We start from the raw sequence: 27,922 nt of genomic DNA, 5'->3' as shown, positions 1-27,922 counted from the left end.
TTTTTAAAGATAATGATAGTGTGGCACTTGCCTTATTCCCACTTCTCCATGTCATGTAGCCATACTTCACATTCCATTTGCATTTCATCTTCCATCCCAGAGCCTTTGCCCAGAGTGGTTCCTGATGTCTAGAGTATCTCTTTCTTTTCCTCCATGTCTCAGAAGCTTAAATTTCCTTCCTGCCTCAGTTCTTGGGCCACTTTCCACTTAGAATCATTAATCCTCACCTTATCTTTTTCTTTCCCTCCAATTTTAGTTTTTGCTCACTTTGCACACTCCCCTATGGTCATTCATTTCCATGTATGCAGGGCTCAGATTCTAATTTAAAAGGGAGCTTAAAGGATATTTAGTACATTCATTATGAGTTTGTGTTCTAGATGAGTAATCTGAAGTCCAGAGAGGTTAAGTCACCTGAATAAGGTCACACTGGTGGAAGATCTGGAATTGGAACCTAAATAGGTCCTTTCACTTCAGATCCAATATGTCTCCCATTAACCCATTCTTCCTCCTTGGAAGATAGTCTTCCTGAGCTTGATTCAAGTTCTACCTTGGATAATTATTTCCTCTGTGTCTACAGGAAACTTGTACCTCTCTGAGCTTTAGACATCTCAAACCAGGGATCCTTAATCTAGGGTCTGTGTTCTTTAAGATATTTTTGACCACTATTTCAGTATATTTTTTGGTTACCTTTGTATTCCTTTGTATATTAGTTTATAGCTGTAAATGCCTTATTTTAGAAGAGATGTCCAGCTTTATCAAACTGACTGGCAAAGGAGTCCATCACAAACACACACACACACACACACACACACACACATATGTACATGCATCTGTGCAGACACACACAGAGAGCAATAACTCCTGATTTGATATACAGGTTATAGGTAGGATGGCATCTGTTTCAAGTAGGAAGAATTTCTATGTTGGGTGTTCTCAAACTTTGAAGCAATCACGATGTCTTGTAGATGAGTAGGAGTTTGAGGGGTTCTAAGAACATCAGAGGAGGGAGTAGTCACTTCCAGGTAGGATAGTAAGTAAAGACTTCATGGAGAAAGAGGATTAGAATATGTAGCCTGGGTAGAATTTGAAGAGAGAACTGGGAACGGAATTGTCACCAAGTGGTCAAATAGTTCAGTGGTACTTCTAGCAGTGATAATGATTTCTACTAAACAATGAACATTTTCACTCATTTTTATGAAGCATGATATTAATCTAAATGGTCAAGGTCAAGGTTATTAGTAATGGGACAAGGTGAGAGCAGATTGTGCTGGAAAATCATAGCAGATCCAGAAGATGTAGACCACTAATCTTGGCTTCTTCCATAGTCTTAGCAAAGCCCTCTGGGATATTTCACTGTTCCTTGTCCAATTCTATGGTCTCCAAAATAGGATCTACTCCTCTTATTTACACCATGTGTTTCTAGTATAGGGGGCTGGTTCATAATAGTAAATGATAAGAATGAAGAAAGGAATAATCCAAGAGTTTCCCATTAAGAATTTCCATTTATGTTGAGCATTAAGTTTAGAAAGCACCTTTCATTCATTCTTGTTTGAAGACGGATCAAGGAATGTAAGTTCAGTGTTCGTGACTTATTTAGAATAACTTACTAGTGAGTCTCTGAAATAGTATTCAAACTCAGACTTGCTGACCCAAAGGCTAGCACTTGGTCTGATGCACCAAATTGTCGCTGTAATAATAAAATAATAATCATTTGAAAATTTCTGAAGATCAAACTTGTTTGTATGCATTTTACAAACATTGGATGGACATATATATGTCTCCTGCCTAGCCCATAAATTAGGAGATGGTGCTCAGAAAAATCTGGTGGTATAGTACTATCCTTGGTATTCCTGGTAGGAATGGACCCCTAGTCATCACTGAAGCCAAGTTTCACATTTTATTAGATAGAAAGGTAAAATCCATAGAAGTGAAGTGAATTGGCCAAGGGCAGAGGAAGAATTCAAATAGGGATCATCTGACTTTGATCAGAGCACTTTTATGATTGGACAATTTATCTCCATTGATGGATACAGCAGAATGTCCTGGGCACATTGTCTATTTACCTCTAAGTTGATGTGGTAGGCTGTGATTTTAATAATACCTTTTTTTTTCACTCCCCCATTCTTCCTTTCAACAGGACTTTTATTAGCTTTCTAAAAGCTGGTGTGGTCTACATTCCCTGGAAACACCCTTCTGATCATGAATTTGAGGGCAAGTTACTGTTTGGTGTTTATATAATTGATGAGACCCCATCCAGAGCTTGGGGGCCTTCAATCACATCATATTTCCTCCTAGGTTGTGTTTATTTACTCTCCTCAATGAAGCATATAAATGGAAGATCAGCAGTCTCTAACTTCCTCTGCCTGCAATCATCAGATCTGAGTTATAAGATGAGGGAGGAAGGTGGAGAGAACAAAAACTTGGATACGTGAGTACTTGCACTTCCTATGCAAGCTGCTTAAATATAAAAAGGCATTGAAGTTATGGAGCATTCATTTTCCACATCCCTAAATAATACTTGAAATCCATAAATTATTTACCTTTTCTGGGTACTTCGTGAATAGAATAAATGACATCCAAGGCATCCAGCCCAATCTAGACCCAGCCAAGAAGTCACCTCTCTAATATCTTAGTGTAGTGATGCCAATGCTCCTCTTGAAAGTCTCAAATGAGAGGACCCAGTGCAGCTTTTCACTGAGAAGCTAATAAACTTTGTGCCAGCTCTAAGGTTTAGTAAGCCTTCTTTGAACTGAGCCTATATCTGTTTAATATTATTCAGTGAACTGAGAACAAGTAGAAATAATAGTTGAAAATCTCGATCACATCTTCTTTGATTCGCAAATCTTCCAAGAGATCTTCATATGGAATGAATTTAAAATTTTGCAAGAGTAACCACCCTCATTCACCTTCTATCCACAACTCCATCTATTATATTATTCATTAAAAAAGTATCAAGGAACTCTGATGGATATCAACGACAGAAAGACATAGTTGAAACAATCTCTGACCTCAAAGATCTCACACTCATAGAATGGAACAAGCAGCTCATGCTTTTCTCCATCAGTGAAGTTGACAGCCCTATAGATAACTGAACCTCCTCAAGACAAATCCTCTTGATCTGGGAAGCTTTTCTTCAGTGAAAGATAGAGTGTGAATGCAGCTAAATACACAATTTTACCCAAGAGAATGTGAATCAAAGGGTTCAACAAAGTCTTTCACACATGTCTAAGGATTTCTCAAACTACTTTCCATTTATGACTCTCTTATCTCATACTTATGAAGTTGATTTTCTTGAACATGAATTTAATTCATTTATTTGAATTAAATTATACTTCATTAGATTCAACCAAATACTCTAACTTGCCCCCTCTCAGATCCGGAATCAGTCAACTAGTGTCTTAGCTATCTTTTCATAAGCCTAGAGCACATCCTCTCACAAATGCACACAGAATTAGTGGGAAGAGAAGGTACATGCTTAGCATACACTAAATGAAAGGTATATACTTCCAAAATGTATGGCCAAGGTCATTCTCACCACAAATGCAACAGATTTTGAGTTCTTTGTCCTTTACTGAATGTCCTCACAGGACTCTGCATTGGGTGAGCCCTCTGCAATGGGCAAGTTACTCCACTGCTTGACTGGGCTTGCTCTTCACAGGGCACATACTTTCTGGGGATGAGTCACTCTGCTGGACTCTCTAAGCTTCATCTTCACTGGGCAGTTAGCTTTTCCCCTGCTTCTTCCCAAATCAACTGCAGTTTTTCAGCTGCATTACTTCTGTGCTCCTTTAGAAAAAGCAGAGAGCCTTACTCCACTACCTGTAGAAGTCTCTCCAATTCTGACCCATCAAGCATCGTCTCTTGCTTGCCACCTCTCCGGCAGTAATTTGGAGAGTATTCTTACATTCTTGGGAACTGGTTCGATATTTTCCCTTCTCCAGAATTATGGGAGCTTTTCTTTTCTGTAGTCTTTCATTTATCACATACAATGACTCTGATATCCTACCTGCTGCCCTTCAGCATCCATTGATCTACTACATTTAAGTTCCAAGAAGCCAGTGGAATCCAGGGGCTTTATTGCTCTCACCTTAGTCATTTTGTGTATCAACTCTCAATTGGCCATTTTGTTCTGTCATTTCCACTCCAGTGCTCATTCATTTTGGCAGAGAAAACAAAATCCAAATAAAATGGTTTCGATTTGTCTCGATTTCCTGTTCTCTCTGTCTCATCTATCCCATTTTGGGTGCAGGGACTGTTTGTCCCTGTTTGATTCACAATGTATGAAAATATTTTTTCTTAGTTCTTTTTTGTACTGTGGGGTAAAGAAAACCTTGTTACCACCCCTTCTTTGTTCCTGCTCTTTACCTCAATGTAACTAATACAACCAACAGCATTATGTCATTCTTGGCCAGTTTGGGTCCATCCTGAGCTTTAGTAAGCCTGGCCACTATTTTTTTTTAAACCCTTGTACTTCGGTGTATTGTCTCATAGGTGGAAGATTGGTAAGGGTGGGCAATGGGGGTCAAGTGACTTGCCCAGGGTCACACAGCTGGGAAGTGGCTGAGGCCAGGTTTGAACCTAGGACCTCCTGTCTCTAGGCCTGACTCTCACTCCACTGAGCTACCCAGCTGCCCGCTGGCCATTATTTTTATTGAACTGGGTCATGCTCAGTCCTTACGTAAAGAAGGCAAATGATAGGAGAATGATAAACATAACCAGTGAAGGTTTTGAAGAAGAAAAGGAGTACAAATGGCCATCAATGAAACTCATGACAGGAAGAGAACAAGGGCTGGTCCTGTAGTGAAGGTGAGTGATGATAGATGCACAGCTGGAAGGTTCACCTTGGGATGCCATTGTGCCAGGAGAAAGTGAAGAAAGTCTCTGGCAGATTAATGAGACTTGCTTGTGAGAAGACTCATTCAGGAAGGACAGGCATAGATGGACGAGAGAATCTCAAACAACAGAAGGCTTTTCCAAATTGAAGAGATCACAGATTCATTGGTGTGTTTGAGAATGCCCCTCTCTTATATTTATCTCCTGGTTCCTGGCCTCACTTCCATTGTCTGTTTGTTTTAATTTTTCTAATTCTAAGCAAGTTGAAGAGTTCCTTATCATTATATATTAGTCTTCCTTTATCCTAAGGTTCTTGCCACTTGCACCTCAATGACCAGCTCCTCTCTGTTATTGAGACTCATATCTAGAATAGAATTCCCCCTACTTTTTTCTCTGTCTTTTTTTTTTAATCCCTTCACTTCTGTGTATTGGCTTCTAGGTGGAAGAGTGGTAAGGGTAGGCAATGGGGGTCAAGTGACTTACCCAGGGACAGACAGCTGGGAAGTGTCTGAGGCAGGATTTGAACCTAGGACCTCCCATCTCTAGCCTGACTCTTGATCCACTGAGCTGCCCAGCTGCCCCCCTTTCTCTGTCTTTTGATGGATAAAAGTATCATCATATAAGTCAATAAATTATTTATTTATTGCTCTGTCTTGAGCAGAGGGTCAATTATGCATATATCTACATGAAGTCCCCCTTCACTATTCTACATACATACATAGACAAATACATATGTAATTTAAAGGGAGTTTAAGGGGAAGGTCAGAGTCAGGACTCAAATATTCCCTGCCCTTATAAAGCTTAGATTCTATCAATATTTCTGAGGTCATGAGAATGAAAGATGGGAGGGAGATAGATGTGAAATCATCACATTTACATACACACACATATGCTAGGCTCACAATCTGTTTCCTGAACCCTCCATGTATTTCCTCTTTCTAAGTGGCCTCCAGTATATTCAAAAAACAGAAATTTTCTTTTCCTTCACATACCAGTCCAAATGCCATTAATCATATTTCCCTCCCTTCAGTTCTAAGATTTCTCTCTTGTATTTAGTCTTGTTCTTTTGCCCAAAGTATATTCTTCCAAATAGATCATGTTTGTATTTTGTTCCATCAATTCTCTGTCAAAGCATAGTTTTCTTCCAGGTGAATTTCTTTGTGACCGACCATAGCTATGCTTGCTTCTTGGCTGTATTAATAATTGGAGACAACTCCAGGCCTTCAATACCTTAAGCTTTGTTTTATGTCAGAGAGAAAATTGTGGTGTTCTCTTGCTTGCGAAAGTTAAGGCAATTGGGAAAGGCGGGGATCCTGCTCTGTTAACAGCAGAAAGTCACCTCCTCAGTTCAGTGCCATGAAGTGTTGTTTTTGCTAGAGATGCAGTGGAGAAGGAAGGAGTCATGATGCCTTTGTCCACTTGACTTCTTCTCCCTTTCCCCATCACTTGCGGTCTCCTGTAATTGTAATATTTCCAAGAATGATTGAGGAAAACAGGCTTTATGCTCTATTTTCTTTTGGTCACTCTAACTTGCTTTTTGCAGCATGAGAAGGTTCTATTAACTTTTTTTGCACTCCTTCTACCCTACCAGGAGAAATGCCCGGAGCTTTTTCACAGTAACTACAGCATAGCTATCATTTTCCTTTCCTGGGCTTGCCAAGTGGTCTTAAAAATAAAGAGAACTTTTCATGTTTCTCTGTATTGTTTCCTCAGAATTTTGGGGCACATCCTTCTAGGCTGTCAGGTTCTGGGATGCTGATGCTGTCATCCAGTGCCACCTAGTATACAGGCCACCCCTCCCAGCTTCATGGAATAGCTGTAGCACACTTTCAGGCACTATATAAACCTGAGTTATTATTAAGCCAGGGAAAGACAACTCAACTCAGATTTGCAAAGCTAATAACAATGATGCTAGTTCCCCTGTTATACAGTCTTTAAGGTTTACTGAGCACTTTCTCCTTTAATAACAATCCTTTGAATGCTGGCGAATGTTTTATTATCGTTGATTTATAGTTAGGTAAAATGAAGCTCTAGGAGTTTAAGGGGAAGGTCAGAGTTGGGACTCAAATATTCCCTTCCTTCATAAAGCTTAGAACCTATTAATAGTCCTGAGATCATGGGAATTAAATCTGGGAAGGATATGTGGAGTCATCGCAGCTCTCCCCCAAGGACACCTGTTTTGTATCAATGTGGTCCTATAGAAAGGGAATTGTATCAATCAGGATTTAGGGGACCTCCCACAGAATCCTTCTTCTACTCCTTTGTAGCTGTGGAATCTTGGGAAATTCTTCTGTAAAATAAAAAAACTTAGGTTGCTGCCAAAGTCCCTGATGGCTTTAACACTAAAGCACTGAGATAGGCATTGGGCATAGAAAGAAAAAGATTTAACCTGCTTCAGGAAGCTTACCTTATTTTTAATGTACAAATTCTTTTGAAATGATATAAATATACAGATATAGAAATAGCACTTAATCTGGAAAAGGAGAGCATACTAATAATTGGTGAGTCCAGAAATGACCTTCTTTTTTTTAAAAAAACCCTTACCTTCTTTCTTGGAATCAATACTGTGTATTAGTTCCAAGGCAGAAGAGTGGTAAGGGCTAAGCAATGGGGGTCAAGTGATTTGCCCAGGGTCAAACAGCTAGGAAGTGTCTGAAGCCAAATTTGAACCCAGGACCTCCCATCTCTGGGCCTGGGTCTCAATCCACTGAGCCACCGAATTGCCCCTATAAATCGTCTTTTATAGGAGTCTATACCTGAACTGAGCCTTGAAGGAAGACAAAGATTCTGAGAAGTCAAAATCATGATAGAGGCCATTCTAGGCATGAAAGAAAGACAACCCATGAGAAGCTCTGGAGATGGAAGATAGAATGCAAAGTTTGAGAAGCCATCAGGGGACCAGTTTTGCTAGGCGAAAGCACATGTGAAGGTGTAACAAGCCTGGAAAGGTAGGAGGAAGGCAGATTATTGAGAGTTTAAGTAGTAATTAGAAGAGTATTTCATCTTAAAGGCATAATCTTGGCAAATGGGTGGTCTTTAATGCTCTCAACCCACTGTACAATCTAAAACCCCAAAGCATTACAGAAGAAAGACTGGGGATGTACAGCTAGGCACTGATGAGGATTTCTTCAGAACTAATTCCTGGATTCATCAATATCATGAGCCCACATTCTATTAGGAAAAAAAAAAACAAACAAAAAAGTAGTGTTCCAACAGAGCAATTATTGGTATTGATCTATGTGAAGAAAAAGGAGATTGAGAAGATTGTTCCTTGCCATGCTTAATAAAGCCAATAGGTTTCCAATGATTCTAGGTGGTCCCATTCTACTGAGTCAGTACCATACCTACCTCAGGGACTAGGCTCTAATCTCTCCTGTGCAAGACTGTAATTATGAAGTCTTATGAAATGGAAATGTTGAGAGGTAACATTATTTTTTAATATAAATTTATTTATTTATTTAGAATATTTTTCCATGGTTACACGACTCATGATTTTTCCCATTTCTCCTCCCTCCCCCCTCCCAGAGCTGACAAGCAACTCCACTGGGTTATACATGTGTCATTCATTGATCAAGACCTATTTCCATATTATAAATATTTGCAATAGAGCAATCCTTCAAAGCCAATACCCTAATCACAACCCCATCAAACCATGGGATCAAGCAGTTGTTTTTCTTGTGTTTCTGCTCCCACAGTTCTTTCTCTGGATATGGATAGAGACTCTTTCTCAGAAGTCCCTCGGGACTGTCCTGGGTCACTGCATTGTTACTAGTAGAGAAGTCAGTTACATTCGATCGTGCTACAGTGTATCCGTCTCTGTGTACAATGTTCTCCTGGTTCTGCTCCTTTCACTCTGCATCAATTTCTGAAGGTTTTTCCAGTTCACATGGAATTCCTCCAGTTCATTATTCCTTTGAGCACAATAGTATTCAATCACCAACAGATACCACAATTTGTTCAGCCATTCCCCAATCGAGGGACACTCCATCATTTTCCAGTTTTTTGCCACCACAAAGAATGCAGCTATAAATATTTTTGTACAAATGAGAGGTAACATTCTTTAGAAATATAGGAGCTCCTGACTACCCCTCTCTTTTTCCATGTCATGTGTTAAGATCAACCTTAACATTAGCATTTCTGGAGCCATGTACCAATCAGCATCCATTCATCCTCAGGATTTGAGTGTTTTCCCCTATATAAAAGCTGTATAAATTCCAGCTGGATGGACTGGCAGGTCTCTTCTCGTTCCAAGATATTTATTTTAATTTAAAGGTGGAAATAGCTGAGCACATAATTAATCAATCATTTAAAAAAATCAAGTGTATCAGCTATGTGGCATACTGTTATCTACTGGGGAGAGACCACAACAAAGATGAAACACTCTTTCCTCTATGCTGATATGTCTCTTCCCACTTATTGGTCAAACCCTATCTTACCCAGCTTGACTGGACCAAAGGAGAAGGCTCAAGGATGACATCAGCACCATCTTTAAGGCCTGTCCTATGGGCCAAAAAATATTAGTTTTCTTCTAATTGGTCCCAGAAAGCAAAATGGGGAGCAATGAGGGGGGATTTCCCAAGAAGCAAATTGAGACTAAATGTAAGGGAAAATGTTCTAATAATTACAAGTGTCTCTAAGTTGTTGGTGGCATCATTGACAAGAATAGGGAATTTAAATGAGGGGGTGGTGAGGTAATGAGTTCCATTTGTGCCATCTTGTGTTTCATCAGATGTCATTGGATATAGCTAAAGAGATATTTGCAAACAATAGACATATGGTATTGTAACTCTGGAAAAAGATGAGAAATGGGCACATATATTTGAGCATCATTTGAACAGAAATGATCTAGAACTCATAGGAGCTACAGAAATGAGAGATTAAAAGAGTGAGAAATAGACAGACAGAAGCAGAGTCAGAGACAGATGGGGACACAGATTGTGATAGAGAACATAAAGAAAGGTGCAGAAACAAAGATGGAGACACAAGAATAAACAATTACAGATGCAGAAAAAAAAAATATAAAAAGGCTGGGACACAGAGGGAGATGGAGAAAATTCAGGGCAACATCCTTAGCTACACTGCCCTGTTGGATATGGGGTAGATTATGAATGATAATCCAGCAAAGATGACAGTATAAAAAAAAACAGCTTCAAGGAGAAGAGAATCTCCAGAGGTTGCTGGTAATCAACAATTTTAACACTTTAGAGGTCAGGAAGCAGGAGGATAATCAAGGGGACATTGGATTTACCAAGAAATAAATCACTGATTACCTGATGGGATTTTCCAATATTGTCTTCCCCCACACTCCAAAGTTATAAAATCCTTTGGGGTAGGAATTATGACTTGGCTATCTTGGCATACACTTACTATATGCTTAATGAATTGAATAAGGAACAAATGTTCATTATGGGCCAAATTAAATGTAATTCTATAAAAGTGATATGATGTTTATCCATGACTAAAAGTGACTAATATCCGCCACTCATTGTGCTGAGTTGACCACACCTTTCTATTATCCCTCAGTAGATATCCATCAAGTTATTCTTTAGACCACAAGGATTAATGGTGTTATTATAACCACAAAATCCTATGATAAAATGTTCTTGAAGGAGATTCTACTAATCATAGCAATAGCCAGCATTGATAGAGCACTTTGAGACTCACAAAGTGCTGTACAAATATCCCATTTGGTCTTCACCATGATTCTGGGAGGTGGGTTCTGTCATCTTCAATTGAGGATAGTATCCTTATATGTCAGATGAGATGACTGACAGAGAAAGATTCAATGATTTCCCCAGTCACACAGCTAACAAATGTCTGTGGCAGGATTCAAACTCAGATCTTTCTAACTCCAAATTCAGTGCTCTGTTTACTGTGGCACCACACACATACCTCATCCAGAACTCTGGTTAGCAGCTGTCCCTATGATTTACTTTCATAACAAACTATGAAAAAGAAAGGTTTGCTAAGAAAATTAAGACAATCTAAATCAGGTGTAGTTGCTTAAACAGTTTAAGCAGAGCACTATTAAATCTTAGAGGTTATATTTACTGGCTATGCAACCACAGCTAACTCACCTGCCTCATTTCTCATCTTTGAGTTATGAAGCTTGGATGAGGACCTCTCTATCCTCTAAACCAGATGGTTTTAAATTACTCAAGTAGCACTATTTACATACACATCTTTGAAAGACTGGCTTATCTTATCTTTATTATTCTTTAAACAAGTTCCCGAAAGTCTTTCATTAGATAATGTTTTAATGGCTTAGATTTATAATATCCACATAAAAGTGATAAGAGTGCCTTTAAAAAATAATCAGCGATTCAAAAGTTATGCTAGCTCAGGCTAATGGACCATTTCTAATGCTAGAAATTGTAGGAAAAGCTACAGTTGGCCCATGATAATAGGGAATATCTTCATGCTCTGCTCCAATTCTGATGACCCAGAAATCTCTCCATAGATCCACTTTCTGGCCTGGGTGACTATATCTAGGAATAACATATCCTGAGTCACTCCAGCTAATAACTGAGATTTTTTTTTGAAGGGGAGTCCTGAAGTCCAAGTTCCACTTTTATTTAGAACATTTGAAAAGCAAATTGTAAAGCTTTGGATAATCGAAAAGGGGTCACATTATCTCATTTTTTTGGAAGGGATCTCCAACTCTGTCTAGTCTAACCTGTACCTGACAGTCAGTTTCTCTCTACCATTTCTTTCTGGCAGACACAATCAGAGGTGATTTTTCTTGACAAAATGGAGAAGAGGAGTGAGAGGTGGGGGCCCCTAGGTTATTTCTTTATCACTCAGAACTACCTCTAATCCAGTTACAGGATCACAGAATTTTAGAGATGGAAAGGACTTTGTGGACCAATTAGTGCTTGGTGTATAGGAGGAGCTTAATAAGTGCTTAGTGATTGATCAGTATTGCCCTGGTCCAAACCAGAACCTCAAAGAACCCCTACTATAATATTCTTTTGTTTCCATGTATATGATATATTCTTTTAAAATTGAGTTCCACATTCCCTCCCTTATTACACACCTTCCTCACCCACTGAAAAAGGAATTATTATAAAAATCAATTATACATGGGAAATCAGGCAAAACTTGTTTCTACTGTAGCCATTAGCTACAAAAAAGCAAAAAAAGAAAAAAAGAAAAGCTTGAAAATTATATTCCAATGTTAACTCAGAATTTATCTCTCTCTGGAGATGAATAGTATCTTTCATCCCAACTCTTTTGAAATCATTTTAGATCAGAGTAGCCACATCTTTCAAAATTGATCATAATTACAACCTTGCTGTTACTCCACACACTTCACTTTGCATCAGTTCACATAAATATTGCCACATTTTCTTTTTTTTTTCTTTTTTTCTGATACCACTCCCTCATCATTTCTTAGAGTACAATATTGTTCCATCACAATCATATCCCACAATTTGTTCAGTTATTCCCCAATTTATGAGCGTTCCCTCAATTTCCAACTTGAACATAGAGGATCTTTTCTTTTGTCTTTGATCTCTTTTAGGTACAGATCTAGTATTGATATTGCTGCATCAAAGGGGATGCACAGTTTTATAACCCTTTGGGTATGGCTCCATATTGTCTTTCAGAATGGATACACCAATTCACTACTTTAGCAAAAGTTCATTAATATACCTCTGTTCTCTCATTCCCTCCAGTATTCATCATTTTTAATAAGTGTGAGATGGTAAGACTTGTCTTAATTTACCTTTCTCTAATCAATAGTGATTTGGAATCTTTTTTTCATAGGACTTAAGATAGCTTTAATTTCTTCTTCTGAAAACTGCCAATTCATAACCTTTGACCACTTATTACTTGGGGAATGGCACTTACATTGTTTTTTTTTCTTTTTTATGAATTTGATCATTCCCTAAATATTTGAGAAGTGAGGCCTTTGTCAGAGAAATTTGATGATATTTTTATATGTTAGAAGCATTTTTAAATTTCAGTATATTATTTGATTTGAAGCATTTTTCCTACCCAGTTTTCCTGTACTTTTAAATTTTTTTTTCAATTTTTTAGAAAAAAATTTTCCATGGTGTTATAATGATTAGAAGGTATTTTTACTACTAGTTATTATAGTAGTATATTAATCTGGGAAGCTGTGATTTGGATTTCCTTGATGGCTGGTACAGGGACACTTGAATCCTGTAACTCAGTTGAATGTTATAATAACTGCCCTTTTTGATAACAGTGCCCAGGCAGGATCCCTAAAGGTCAGTGGATGGGTGACCCTTTCGGGTCCCACCTGGGGTGGATTGATTATTAGTACTGGGCTCTATTAGCATTGCATAATGTTCATCTGACTATGTTGCTCCCTTCCCAGAGTGGTGATATAATAACCACTCCAGGAAGGTACTTAATAAGTTTTATCTATGATGTTAATAAGGGAAAGGAATGATTAGGAACAGATTGGGGATAGGAGACCCTGTCACTAAAGGCTATGACACTAATCCCTCAAGACTGTAGGCTATTTCAGTAAAGCTGGAGCTCTTATTCTTCACCTCCTCTGGCTCAGCTTGGCCGCAACCAAACTAAAGTAAGCAATCTGCTTGATTGATACAGATATTGATGATCCCTCTCAGTTTCTTACTGCCAGTTGTTATGTCAGTTCTATAGCCTTCAGGAAATACCTCCCTTACCCCTCTCTGCTTCTTCTCCTACCCACTTTCCAGTTCCCACCTGGGCCCAGGATACCTAAATATCTAGTGATGGTTTAGATGCCTAAATATCTAGGGGGAATTCAGAGAGAACCAGAGGATCCACGGTCAGACCCACAAGTCAATCAATGTCCAAGATCCAATTAATGTTTCAAGTCAAGGGTTTCAGACAAAAAACAAACCAAATCAAAAAGCAAAAAGCCAAAAGCAAAAGCCCCTCACAGAAGGCTGTCAGAGTATTTATACCCTCTGGCCAACTGCCTTTCTGTCCTCGCAGCATCTGAGAACATTCTGATGTCTTCAACTGTCTTCACCTGTCAATCAAAGTGCAACTCTCAGCTCCCAGAGTTTGATTATTACAATTGTTACATGATTTGTATTCTTACTTTCCCCTTCACCCCCTTCACCCCCCCACCCCCGTAGCCAATACGCATTTCTTCTGGTTTTAACATGTCATCTATCAAGACCTATTTCCATATTATTGATAGTTGCATTGGTGTAGTCGTTTCGAATCTACATCCCCAATCACATCCGCATCAACTCATGTGTTCAAGCAGTTTTTTTTTTAAATATATATATTACTCCATTGTTTATGGTATGTTTTAAAGAAAAGGTTGCTTCTCTCATTTTACTTCTTTTACTTATGTCTATTTTTGTTTTTACCTTGTTTGAGACCTTGATTGCCATCCCTGTCTTCTTCACTGCAGCTGAAGTGTTTATAGAATCTGCATGGACCTTCATTTCAATTTTGTATGTATTTTCCTGTCCCAACTGTGTTTCTTGTCAAAAACATATTGTTGGATTGAAGTTTCCAAAACATTCTGCTATCTGCTTCTGTTCTACACATTAGCTCATCCCATTTATATCCAGAGTTATGATCACTAGTTGTGCATTTCCCTCTTCTCCATCTTCCTCTGTTTATCCCTCCTTGCACCTTCTGACCACTGTCTCCCTTAGTCTGCCCTCCCCCTTATTATCCCCAACCAACATCTCTTATTCCCTTTCCCTCCAATCATCCTAATGGATGAGATAGATTTCTATATCCAACTGAGTGTGTATATACAGTCTTCAATTTCTGAAGCAATTCCAATGAGAATATAATTCAGGCATTGCCTGTAACCCCTCCATTTCCCCTCCACTATAAAAACTTTGCTTTGCACACATCCTTTGTGGGGGAAAATTTAGCCCATTCTGCCTCTCCTTTTCTCTTCTCCCAGTGAATTCCCCTTTCTCACTCATACATCCTTTTTTAGAAACTCTCCCAGCATACCCAGCTCACATCTATGCCCTCTTTTTTTGCAGACTTCTTCTAACTATGCAAATAATAATAATAAAGTTATTTGGAGTTATATCTACCATATCCCCATATGGGTATGTAAATACCTTAGACTTCATTGACTTTTTTATGATCACTCTTTCATTTACCTTTCTATGCTTCTCTAGATTCTTCTATTTGAATATCAGATCTTTTTATTCAACTCTTGTCTTTTCAACAGGAATTCTTGGAAGTCCTCTATATCATTAAATATTCATTTTCTTCCTCTGAAAGATTATATTCAGTTTTCCTGGAAGGATGGGATATCATATTCCAAGCCTTCCACTCCTTTAATGTGGAAGCTGCTATATCTTGTGTTATTCTTATTATGCCTCCATGATATTGGAATTGTTTCTTTTTGGCTGCTTGCAATATTTTCTCTCTGATCTGCGAGCACCAGAATTTGGCTATCATGTTGCTGAGAATTTTAATTTTGAAATTTCACTGGAAAACACTTTTTAAAAAATAGAAAATAATCTATGGCTTAGAAATTTCCAGGGGTTCCCCTTCTGAGCTCAAATTCAACCACTGGCATACTTTCTTTAGACTTAGCCTTCAGTTTTCTCATCCCTTCTTCTTTAAAGAATCACTTCATTTAGAATTGACCAGCTATCATTTACACTGTCTCTGGAAGGTCAGGGGTAAAGTAATGATAGGGATGTTGATAAATGATGACGATCTCTTCGACTGTGAGCTCTCTGAGGAAAGACACTGTCTTTTGCCTCTTTTTTAGTATATCCCGTGCTTAACAACTAAGGCAGGTTTTAATCCCTGACATATAAAATATGCCTAATAAGTATTTATTAATTGAAGAATTCTACTGATAATAATTTAGGTTGAATAAAGATCCTTCAGGTTATGCATTATAGTTTCTACTTTGTATAGAAAGAAGTCCCTTAGCGACTGAACAATTTAGGAACGTTTACTCAACCATTTCAATATTGACTATCTTTTATTTCTCCAGCTTGCCTCCATGGAGATCATAAGAAATTAATTCTAGAGTGCCATCTCTAGGACATTGATCTCATATACCCATCTGATTTCCCTATCCAGAAAGAAAAAGAGAACTTCTGACATGAGACTATATCATCTAATGGTAAGATCTTAGATATGAAATCAGGAGAGATCTGGGTTTGAATTGTGCTTCTGGTGTTTACTAGATACACAACTGGCCAAGTATTAATAATCTTTTTGATTCTCAGTTCCCCCCACCTTGGCAAATAAGGACAATGAATGAGTGAATAAGTGAATGAACAAAAACAGCAATAAAGCATTTAATAAGTATCCACATTGTGTCGTGTACAGTTTGAAGGGATTTGAAGGGGAAGGATACAAGTACCAAGAGGAACATTGTCCCTTCCTTCAGAGTTTATGTGTTAATAAAGTCTGTAGTGACCATGGAGGAATATTTTTATCTCAGATGTCACAGGGATGGTGAACAGAACCATAAGGCATTTGATTGACAAATATTCTACAGGAATATTAGTGTTGATTAGATGATACTTCCAAGAGCTAGAGATGGAGAAAAAGGCTAAATGAAAGAATGATGGAGGGGAAAGGAGACATGGAAAGACAATTGATGAGCATGAGTCAGGATACATAAAGAGAATTCATATCCATCAGTCAGCCAGGGACCCAGAGAGGGATTTAGAGTGCCAGGTGGGGAGGCAGAGTGTGAAGCCAGGAAGCATAAAATTAAAGTAGACAGACAGATATAATAATATCTAGATCATATCCTTCACAGGATTATAAGGTAGCTCACAGGATTTAACATAAATAAAGCATTATATGGATGTTAGGTAGTATTGTCTGTTGTTGGGGAAGCCATGGTTACTCTGAATGATCAATCACTCTATCTACATGCTCATAAGCAATCCCTTTAATAATACCTTCTAGATTTTTCCATGGTTAAAAGTCAAGCTAAGTGTTCAACAGCATGCAGATTGATTTGGAAACCAGAAATTTGCCTTTTTCTATCCCTATTTTCTGAATGAGGATCTTGAAACTGACTGTGAGAAAGTGGAAAGAAAAGCTTTGATTCTGGGATTGGTTTACTCAAGAATGTAATCCCCAAAAGCCTTTAGCAATGAGGAAGGAAGGACTAGGAGACTGAGCCACCACACAGAATCAGGAGAAGTGCCACAATGTAAATTAGAAGGTTTGAATCACGTGAACACTAACTTATAAAACTTCCTCTTGAGGTTTCTCCTGGAAAGGAAAAAACCCAAGCAGGATGCTGATTGCTTTTTGTTTGGAGGTTCTGGATGAGATACTATCAAGGTGCTCACCACTCAGGCTTCTGGATAGGTCAGCATTGGAGAGATGGATGATCTCTCAGGAGGACTTCATTTCCTCTACAGAAATGAAGTTCAGGTTGGATGTTTGGTGTGGAATTGTTGAAGATTAGAAGATTTTGTTTTATTTTACTCAGTTTATTATAAATACTGTGTAAAAATGAGTAACTATATGTTAGAAACATGAGAGGATTCAATGTAATACCTCTCACTCCATAACTATCTCTTTCTTTCTTTTCTCCTTATAAAAACCCTTACCTTCTGTTTCAGAATAGAAACGAAGTATCAGCTCTGTGAAGGCTAGACAACTGGGGTTAAGTGACTTGCCCAGGAACACATAGCCAGGAAGTATCTGAGGCCAGATTTGGATCCAGGATCTCTCATCTCTGGGTCTGGCTCTCAATCCATGGACCCACCTAACTGAGCAATCCCATATCTATTTCAACCTAACTAGATCCTCAAAGTTTACAACTGGAAAATCATCTTGTCTATCTAATAAGTGACCAAGAATCCCTTCTAGGCGGAGCACATCCAACCAGGACTCATCCAGCCTCCCATTATTGATGCCCAGCGTTATGTTGGATAAGAAAAACTAGACCTAAAGTAACAGCATTTCTCCCTTCTTTATATTGGAGGGGATTTTAGGTCAATCAGCTGGAGTCCAAACTGTTTCCATCCATGAATTGCATCTACGCCTTTTCTTGAGAGGCTTCAATGAGGAAAAACTCACTAGTCCAATCTGCTTTGGGAAAGCTCCAAACCAATGAAGGGATCAAGGATTTTTGTTTTGTTTTTTGCCTTTATCTCATGCTAGTATTGTATGAAAGGGTTTCTTTCCCCTTCCAGAAAACAAAAACAAACAAAAAACCTGCATCATTCTTAACTATAAAGACGATTTTCTCCTTCCTCTTTTCCAATGTTCATTGCCTCACAGCACTGAGATGCCTTCATCCTCTGCTTCACCCTTCACCACTGTTTTGCATGTAGATAATCTTTTCTCCTTGCCAAGGTAAACTCCCTCTCCATGCACAAGGGACATCATTCTGTCCTATCTTTGCCAAATTGCCCTCTCTCACTAATTGTCATTGTCCTCTATCTACTTTTCTGCTACTAAAAACACACCCATATCTGTCCCAACCATTAAATAAATAAAACAAAACAATCAATAAAAAACCTGCATCCAAGCCTCCAATCATTGTTATCTCTCATCCTTTATCTCTTTTTCTGTTCTTGGCCCAGCTCCTTGAGGAAGCCATCTACACACGCTGCTTCCATTTCCTCTCTTTGCCTTTGCTTTTACACCTTGTACAATCTGGTTTATGACTTCATCATTTATGAGAAATTGCTCTCTCCAAAGCCACTGATTCTGAATTGCATCTTGATCCTGCTTGATCCTTCTGTAGCCTTGACATTGATAGTCACTTCTTAGATACTCATTTCTCTCTAGTTTTTTTTTTTTTAACATTATTCTTTCCTAGTCCCCTTCCTTCTTCTCTGACCGCATCTCAGTCACCTTTGCTGGATCTTCTTACAGGTCATTCCCATATATACGTGTCTGCTTCCCTCTTCTCCCTTGATCCAATCTCACATAGTGAGCACATCATTTCACATGGATTCAATGATCATTTCCTTACACATTCATCTTAGATCTATTTATCCAGCCCTAACCTCTCCTGAATTCCATTTCATATCACTAAATGCCTTTTGGATACCTTCAACTGGTTGTCCCAAAAATATCTCAAATTCATCATGTCCCAAAATGAACTTACTCATTTTCCCCTCAATCTTTCCCCTCTTCCCAACATCCCTGTTAGGTTGAAGGAACCACGATCCTTCCTGTCCCCCAGTTTTACCACCTTGGTGTCATCCTTGACTTCTTCCTTTCTCACATTCATTCCACACACCCAATCTGTTGCCAAGATTTCTTTTTTCTACCTACCAAATATATCTTATTGATGATGCCTTCCTTCCTCTGACATTGCCAACATTCAGTGGAGGCCCTCATATCCTCCTGCCTAGAAAGTCAAAATTGTCTTCTGGTTGGGCTCCTTTCCTCAAATACCTTCCCACTCCAGTCTAAGCTTCACAAAACTATCAAAGTGGTTTTCCTAAAGCATAAGTCTGACCATATTCCATCATCTTTCATTCAGTGAATTCCAATGGCTCCCCATCATATACAGGAGCAAATAGAAAATGTCATGTTGGCTTTTAAAGCCCTTCACCACTTGGCCCCTTCTTCACTTTCCTGTTTTTCTTATATGTAATTTAATTCTACAAATGTTATGATTAATGACACTGGCTAGCTTGTAACTCCTAGCATTGTTCGGTCCATCTGAAGACTCTGGTCTTTTCCCTTGGCTGTCCTCATTCCCTTCACCTGCAACCTTTCCATCCACTTGGTAGAATTCCTTTTCATTCCATTTTAAATTTATATATTTCTCTGTTCATCACATTAAAATGACCTACTACTAGGTTTCTTGGCTTCCTTTAAGACTCACCCGTTTATCCCTTCTTCTGTAGGAAGTTTGGCCTGTCCCTCCTTCCCTCATTAATGCCTTTTCTCTGAGGTTACCTTCCATCTGCCTGACATACTTCTTTACATGTTATCTCCCCAAATAGAACACGAGTCCTTGAGGGAAGGCACCATTTTTTTTGCCTCTCTTTAGATCTGCAGCACTTAGCATAGTGGTTGGCATGTAAGCATTGCTTAATAAATTATTGTTAACTAAGAAAGTTTGAATTAGCCCTACCTTGGTAAATCAAACCCTAGTCAAGCCTTTACTCTTCAGGATAATTGGTTTCATTATCTATGTATACTAAGTGCTAGGTATACCATAGGTGCTCCATAAATACTCACAAAATGCTTTCTCTCCTGACCTCTGTAGCTTCCTCCAAGAACCAGCTATAATCTCAATTCTATGAGATCTTTCCTGGTCTCACCTAATGCTGGTAACTTCCTGCTGTTAATTATTTTGAATTTTTCCTCACCATTTCTTGTTTGGACCAATTGGTTTCCCTGCTATTTCCTTCATTAGATTCTCATATTCTGGAGAACAAGGGTTGCATTTTACCACCCATGTTATCTCCAGCTCTTAACTCGGTTCATGCATTACACACAGGAGACATTTAATAGATGTTTACTGATTGTTTGAATGAATAATTAATTAAACTTGTTCCCATCTCTCCATCATTTCGCTGCCTACACCATTGCCAAGGCTTAGAATCTTCTACAATATCACACAAAGCCAACATTCATTAATAAATCACAATCATGAGATTGCTTCTGAAAGACAAGTATTAGTAATGCTTTTGCATCTGTCAAGGTGAAGTATTATCTGGTGGAAAGAACTCAGAACTGGGAGTTTAAAAATCTGGGTTCAGATCTTAGCTTGTTCACTTACTAGTTGTGTGAACCTATTCGAGTCATTTACCCTCCAGATTTCAATTGCCTTTTCTATAAAATGAGGAAGTTCAACTAAATGAAGTCAAAGACTCTATGGTCTTTTCCTATTTTTGCAAAGATTTTTTTTATTATTTTATTCAATAGAGATACCTAAATGAAAAGGACCTTTGAACTAATTTTCTTTTTTCTACTTAGTCATTTGCAGGTGGGCAATGAAGAGAGAGAGACTATTGATTTTATGAAGGAAGGGAAGTCCTAGTGTGGAAGTTCTCTCCACTGCTGCACATGGTCAAATTATTTGCATCTGTTCTTTATAGCCATACAAAGCTAGATGGGGCTACTTAAATGCTTTACTCAGGGTGGGACAGGATAAATCAAAAGCATTATTTAAGACTTTTTGACATCTAATGTCATGATGCCTCTCCCTAAATCAATTACTCTGTTTAAAAAAAAAAGGCTACAACTGGCAAACATGGCAGATACTTTTCTTGCCTCTGGTTCTTAGGCAATTGTAGATTGGAGATGTGGCCTACTGGGGGAAAATCTGTAGGATTTTCTTGTTCTTTAATCACAGCCTGATCCAACTTCCTTGAAAATCCAGACGTTCCTAACTGGAAGCTCATGAAATTGTGTTTTTCCTATTTTGACCAGTATTTGATATAATAGTAATCTTAGGAATTTTATTTCATGCATTTAGAAACATGATTCTGTGTAGGAGTCCATAGGTTTCCTCAGACTGCTGCCCAAGAGGGCCAGTGCATAAAAAATGTTGAGGACCCCTGGCATATGCATAAACCACTGAGACACATTTTATTGACAAGATGGAAAAATGGTTATTGACTGCTTACCATATTCTCAGAACTATTTGAAGTGCTAGAGATATAAAATATGAAGGAAAGGAAGTCCCTGTCCTCAAGGAGCTTACATTCCAATGGGTGTGACAATTGAGAGAGTAAAGTTAGCATATGTTTTGGTAGTTGCTGATGTCTTCTTAGTCACCCATTTTGAAGGATGTCAACATCATCTAGAATTGCTTCCATTATTTTGCAAATGGACAGTCTCTTTGAGACATCTTGAGGATTAAACCAGGAGCATCATTCCAACTCCCTTTCCTCTCTTAGGTTGATTTCTTCTCTGTGTAGTTGCTCAGGGGTAGCTGGTTTTCCCACATTTATCTTCGGACATGCAGTTCTCTCTACTCACATAGCATGTCATGTTGAAAACTGTTTGAGTCCAAGTATGGAGGCTTCTGTCATAAGTGATGAGGAGATCATGGTCAAAATGTTGACTAACCTGTTCCATCTTGAGAGTGTTTGTTGATGTCGGGAAGAGAGCAACAAGCAACAATGAAAGAGAACAGATTTTTCAGGGGGAGGAACTGCAAAAAAATGATTTGTGTATTATGAATTAAAATTCCACTTGCCTGTAAATTCTGGAGATCATCAGACTTTAAAACAGCATAAACACATACACACCCATGTATACACATTCACACACACACACACACAATCTGGTGGAAAATATTTTTTGTATACTTCTAGGCATACTGGAAGTCCTATCTTTGTTGATAGAATGATGAGCTGTGATAAAAATATTGATATCCTGAAAAGCAGAATTATTCTGGGATTACACAAAGCCCCAAATGGAAATAGAATCTATGACAACCCAGCCTTACATCATGCCACACAGCTTGACATTTACACATGAAATCAAACTAAACCTCCTTCAGTGGCCTGGCAACTCATGTAATTCAAATTTTTTTTCAAGGCCTTCAAAACAGAATCAGCTGAATACTGGAGAAATGGACCATCTGACAAAGGTGTGTGTAATATCCAAGGTAATAAAAGTGAGATTTAATGGCGAAGAATTAGAGGCTATGTGGCAGGCTTCTTCTGAACTCAATAACAAATCATGCAAACTATGTGATGGAAGAAGAAGAATTCAGAAATATTGAGTATTAAATGTTTTTTTAAGATACTAAAAAAAATAATATTCATTTCATGTCGTCTATTTAATTCTGCTATTTTGGCCCGGCTAATTTGCATCTCCCTTTAGATGTTTCACCATAATGTGCTGAGTGAATGAAAGCCCCAGAATTTGGCCTGAGTGATACAATCATTGTATTCCCTCTGGAAGCTGGAAAGCCTCCCTGACCACCCAAGGAAAAGAGTTTTCAACAGCCAGTCAAAGAGGCTTTGAAGTTCAGGAATTAAATAAGCAATTCAAGGTGAATGGAGGTACTTGGAAAGACACTGGAACAATTGTGATAGACACTCACAGGAATGTGGGGACTTTTACATGGATATTTTGGGGGGCAAATAAGAAAGAACTTTGTCCCAGTCCAGAACTGGGCCTTTTTACTTTTTACTTTTTACTTAGGTTCATATCTGTTGACTAAGTTCAAAGAAGGTTTATCTGAGAAACTACCTTTCTTTTGTCTTTAAGAAGATTTGTGTGTATGTATATAAATATATACGCATATATATTTATATACCCCATATATAGCTACCATTTTTATGTTGTAAAGAATATGCATATTCTTTACAACATATATATGTATATATACATATATAAAAATATTCTTTACAACATAGAAAATGGTAGCTTTTGACTTGATCTTCAATAAACTCCCCATCGCTTAACTTTATAACCTCAGTGTCTTCTCTGACTTTCTATTTGGCACTAAATAGAACTTAGGATCTACAGTCAGAAAGATCTGAGTTTAAATCTCCTTTCAGATACCTATATAAGCCAGGTAAAAACAGACAAATCAGTTCCCTCTCTCAGCCTCAGTTGTTCCATTTGCAAAATGAGGATGATAATAATAGCAAAGATAATTGCAAAAATTGGTTGAGTTTAAATAGAGTTATTTGTCTACCTTCAAGTGCTATGTAAAAGATAATGATTAGTCTTAAAAATACACATATTACTCTACCATAAGAAATGAATGGGTTCATTTTGGAAAAAAAAATAAGGAAAGATCTATATGGGATTATGAAGACTAAAACAAGCTGAATCAAGAAAACACTATATGCAGAAAAGAAATATTATTTGAAAAATGATTTGTGTATGTCCAGCTACAGGGAAAAAACTATAAAATAAATAAGACATGTTTTTATATATACATTTATCTTTCTTGTCATATGATGCCTTCTCTAATGGAGGAGGAGAGGGAGGGAAGGAGTTAACTAGATATTTAACTGTAACAAACAAACAAATATATTTTTTAAAAAATACTACAGGCAAGAAAGGGCGTAGTAGGCTTAGCTGGATTTGGAACAATCATTTGGAAAGAGAAATTGCTCAGGAACTGGTGTTTAGTGAAAGAGAAGTATTTGGTAGGAAGTCCGTATGCTTGGCACATACTGTTTAATATTTTCATCAATGGCATGAGCAAGAATGTAGATAGCATGTTTATCAAATTTACAAAAGTATTTCAGAAATGAATCGTGATACAAAAACATCTTGACAGGCCTAAACAATGGGACAAATCCAATAAAATGAAGATTGGGCAAATTGCTGGTGGTTTTCAGCATCCACTAAAAAGCAAAAAGTGTCTCTGTCTGGGTATACCCATTTTCCTGAAGAGGTGACTGAGTACCTTTCATTTTATTTTCATTTCCCCAACACTTACTCTCTGGGTCACAGTTTGCCTGAAAACACAAAGTAAACAATTTATGATGTGGTGGTGGGGGCACAGTTGGGAGCAGGGAATGAAAAGGGAACATGTAGTAGAGCAGAAGGTATCCTGGCTTTGGAGACAAAGAACCTGGATTCTAAACTAGGTTCAGCTTTCTTTGTGGTCTGGCAAGTCAATTAACATTCCTGGGTCTCACTTTTCTCATCCATAAGAGGTGATTTGACTAGATGATCTCAAAGCATCCAACTCCAAATCTCTGGAACCTTGGACAGTTCTATGAAAAATCCACTTTCTATTTCTGGCAAGTCAATATAGAAAGATGATAAAATTTTTTCACTAGGCAAAATATAGCTCCAAAGCAAATGAGTCTTGCTGCTTGCTAATGGCTATAATTCGAGCAGAAATATAGCCTGTACCTATAGAGAAAAGTTCATTTACATCCTTAGCTTTTGTTTTAGCATGTCTCTATCTATTTGACTGCTAAATCAGTGTTTAGATCTTAGAAATCTCTAACCCTCAGTTAAATAGTTGTCTGGAACAGAGGACTGCAATCGCTGCCCAGAGAAAGAGGTAAAAATGAAATTATAATCTCAGCTTATTCTGACCTTTACTAATTAGATGAGGTGTCTGAATAAAGAGTTGCTAAATCTTCATCATAAGGGAGAGACTCTAACTCCTTCATTCTATCAGACAGGAGCCAATATGGCCAAAAGGTGACACTGAAGATATGTAATAGGTACCTCTTCTCAGGTGTTTCTCACCAGTACTTTGAGACCAGCAGAACATGCATTTATTAGAGATGCAATAGCTAATAGAGAAGACATTTTACTGAGAGTTCAGAGTGATAGCATCACCAAAAGGAAACACTTGTCCTGAATCAGTAGAGGCATCCATTTCCCTTCCCCCCATGAGCCCTGATCACATAGATTCATTTTGTATGCAGTCTTTATATATGATCCCTAAGTCTGTTCATTCTGCCCAGTAATGGTGTACACATCTGTAGGGCAGTGTGAACCACAGGTCAAAAGGAAATTGTCACCTTTCTCATTTCGTTGAATACTTTTGTTTGGAGCAAAGGAAAAAAAAAATGTGTCCACTGGCCAACTAACAAGAAGATTCAAACATTATTTCAGGATTTCAAACTACTTTTTCAGTGGATGAAGCCTCACAGTGTCTGTGGTCATCAATAGGGATGCCTGACATATAAGAGGAAAGCTCCTACCAAATGATTTGCTATATAGACAGGGTAAGAAGCCACCCAGTGTGGAAATAATCATTTCAAATCCAAATCTAAATAGAGATCCTGGGTTCTTTCCTGATCTTCTTTAAAGCTAGTGGCTTCCCTTTAAGATTATCTCCAAAATGTGTGTATGCATCTTGTTTATATACATCTGTTTGCAGGTTATCTTCCCTACTAGATCATGAGCTCCTTGAAGATAGGGACTGCCTTTTCCTTTTTGTTTTTGTTTGTTTGTTTGTTTGTTTGTTTGTTTGTTTTGGGGGGCGGGTAGGGAGTCCTCAGCACTTTGTCTGGAAAACAGTGTTTCTTGGAAGCTTTTCCCCCTTATTTTTAGTTCTGCTAGTAATGGGTTGGGAAGAGTTGGCCAAGTCTCACTCCTTCTCTGGAGCTCTTTGTACTTTTGTGAACTGACGATGTTGAACTCTGTGAAGCCTAAGATCCCTTCCAACTCCAAATCCCATGAAACCATAATATATTTCAACTTTCTTCTGTTTCCAAAAAAGGGAGTGAACGAGGCAATTGCTCCTTAGTTTCCTCACAATGCTGACCTTCCATAGCTCCATGATGGTTGCTTTTAGGTACCTTATTCATTCTGATTAGTCAAATGACTGATCACAGACTCACAGACTCTCAGACTTGGAAGGGATCCCTGGCTTCAAAAGAGTCCAACCTGGTCTCCTCTACAAGGTGGAGATCTTGGCTTGATGACATCCAGAGGATGGAATGGCCCCTCGGTTTCCTCCCGTGTAACATGAAGGAAACTCGAAATTCCCTTGTCACTGAAAACTCTGTTCCTGTGGCTGACAGAAGAAAACCTCCACCTTGATTGTTCCTGAGACAAGCCACATTCCCAAGCCAAGTACCTTACATTGCAGGCATGGCTGCCCCTCAGGCAAGCACCAACCTGTCCAACCTGACTTTCCCGTAGGAGGCCCTTAAACAAGGAACTCAGCAGGGCCCACGGGAGCCCCAGGGATCCAGGCAGCATCAGCAGCCTAATTTACCGGGAGGGGGCCAGCAACCTCCAGCAGCCTCCACCTTTTGGTGGAACTCAGTCTGCCCTGGGCAGTTTCAGGCAGTTCACTGAATGGTCCCTCTTCAGACTACCTTCTTCTCATTGAAGGGAGGAAGCGTCATCGTGCTCTGGGATCAAGGCCACGAGCACCCAGAAACCACATCTCCCGAATTCTAGCAGCTCTAAAAAGGGAAGAGGAGGTCTCAGGAGATTGCTCTAGGGGTTCACCTCTGGCCAGGAACCCAAGTCTTCTTTCTGTGGCCCCTTCTCAGAATGACCAGTGACCCTCCCCCTAGCTGAATCAGTCCCCATGGAGGGCTTTGAAATGAGAAAACATGATCTTGAAGAAAAATGGGGGGAAAGGGTTTGAGATGGGGGAGGGGAGTGCTAAAAAGAACCATGAAGGGAAGAGTCAGTGTGTAGTTCTAAATCCTGGGACAAGGTTCTGTGGGTGTTGGTTCCCAAGGGCTCAGCTTAGGTGGTAGCTTCTTATTTGTTTACTTTGACTAGGCAGGGTGAGAAAACCCCAGGTGAGAGGCACGGCGTACACCACCCCAAGGGGATTTTCCATTCCTTGTCTGAGATCACTCGGGAAATCTCTGGTTGCCTCAGAGCCTCCACTGCTCCCAGGGATGGGGGAATCGATAGAGTCAGCATCATCCTTTCAGTGGTATGCCCGAACGGAAGAGATTCCAAGCAGGGAATGTAAATGCCAGCCTTCATGACTTGGGATTGGCTGAAGAGTGTCCCAGAGTTCATGTGTCTAAGGAGTGGGGCAAAGCGGGAGAAAAGTGGAGGAAGAAGAGAAGAAGAAAGGAAAGAAGGCAGGCAATAGACAGAACCAATGAGACATAAAGAAAAAGGAGGGAGGGAGACGGCTAAATAATAGAAAACAGAGAAAGGAGAAAGAGAGAACGGATGAATGAGGCCGATGGAGGGATAGAAAGGAGGGAAAGAATGAAAAAGATGCTCCGTCAGAGATGAATCCTTCTGTGGCTGAAGGGAGCCACATGGGGAAAATATTTGTTAAACTAAACAGTCTTGCTGTGATTGAGAAAGCAGAAGTTTGTAAGAAGATGAAAAGAGAACCACAGTCCAGCTCGGCTCAGGCCTGCCTCCTTCATCCTGAGTGATGACAGGAAGAACCAGTTGTCCATTACCCAATCCACTTCTTGCACTTCATCCACTGCACAGGTCTTGCAAACAAAACCCTCTGAAGCTGAGCAGCAGACCAACTCCTCAGGGCTGGTCGTCCCTCAATGGGCAGGTGGTGGCCAGGATGGGTGGAGATCTGGCACACTCGCTCCTGCCCTTCCCAATCTGGACAAAATAAATGTTGGTATTTAGAACATCATTGTTTTCATTTAAAACACACAAAACCTGGTTTCTACTTCCAATGCGAATCTGAGGGGACGTAACCCAATAAGCCTTCTGCTCCCTTCCAGAAATGGCCAATAAAGGATAATTTCCCAAACAGAATCTAGTGGAGATAGAAAGGAAAGAA

The sequence above is a fragment of the Gracilinanus agilis genome, chromosome 3 (genome assembly GCF_016433145.1).
Source record: "Gracilinanus agilis isolate LMUSP501 chromosome 3, AgileGrace, whole genome shotgun sequence".
Classification (NCBI taxonomy): domain Eukaryota; kingdom Metazoa; phylum Chordata; class Mammalia; order Didelphimorphia; family Didelphidae; genus Gracilinanus; species Gracilinanus agilis.
The sequence above is the reverse complement of the archived record's forward strand: the minus strand, read 5'-3'. Positions refer to the sequence as shown.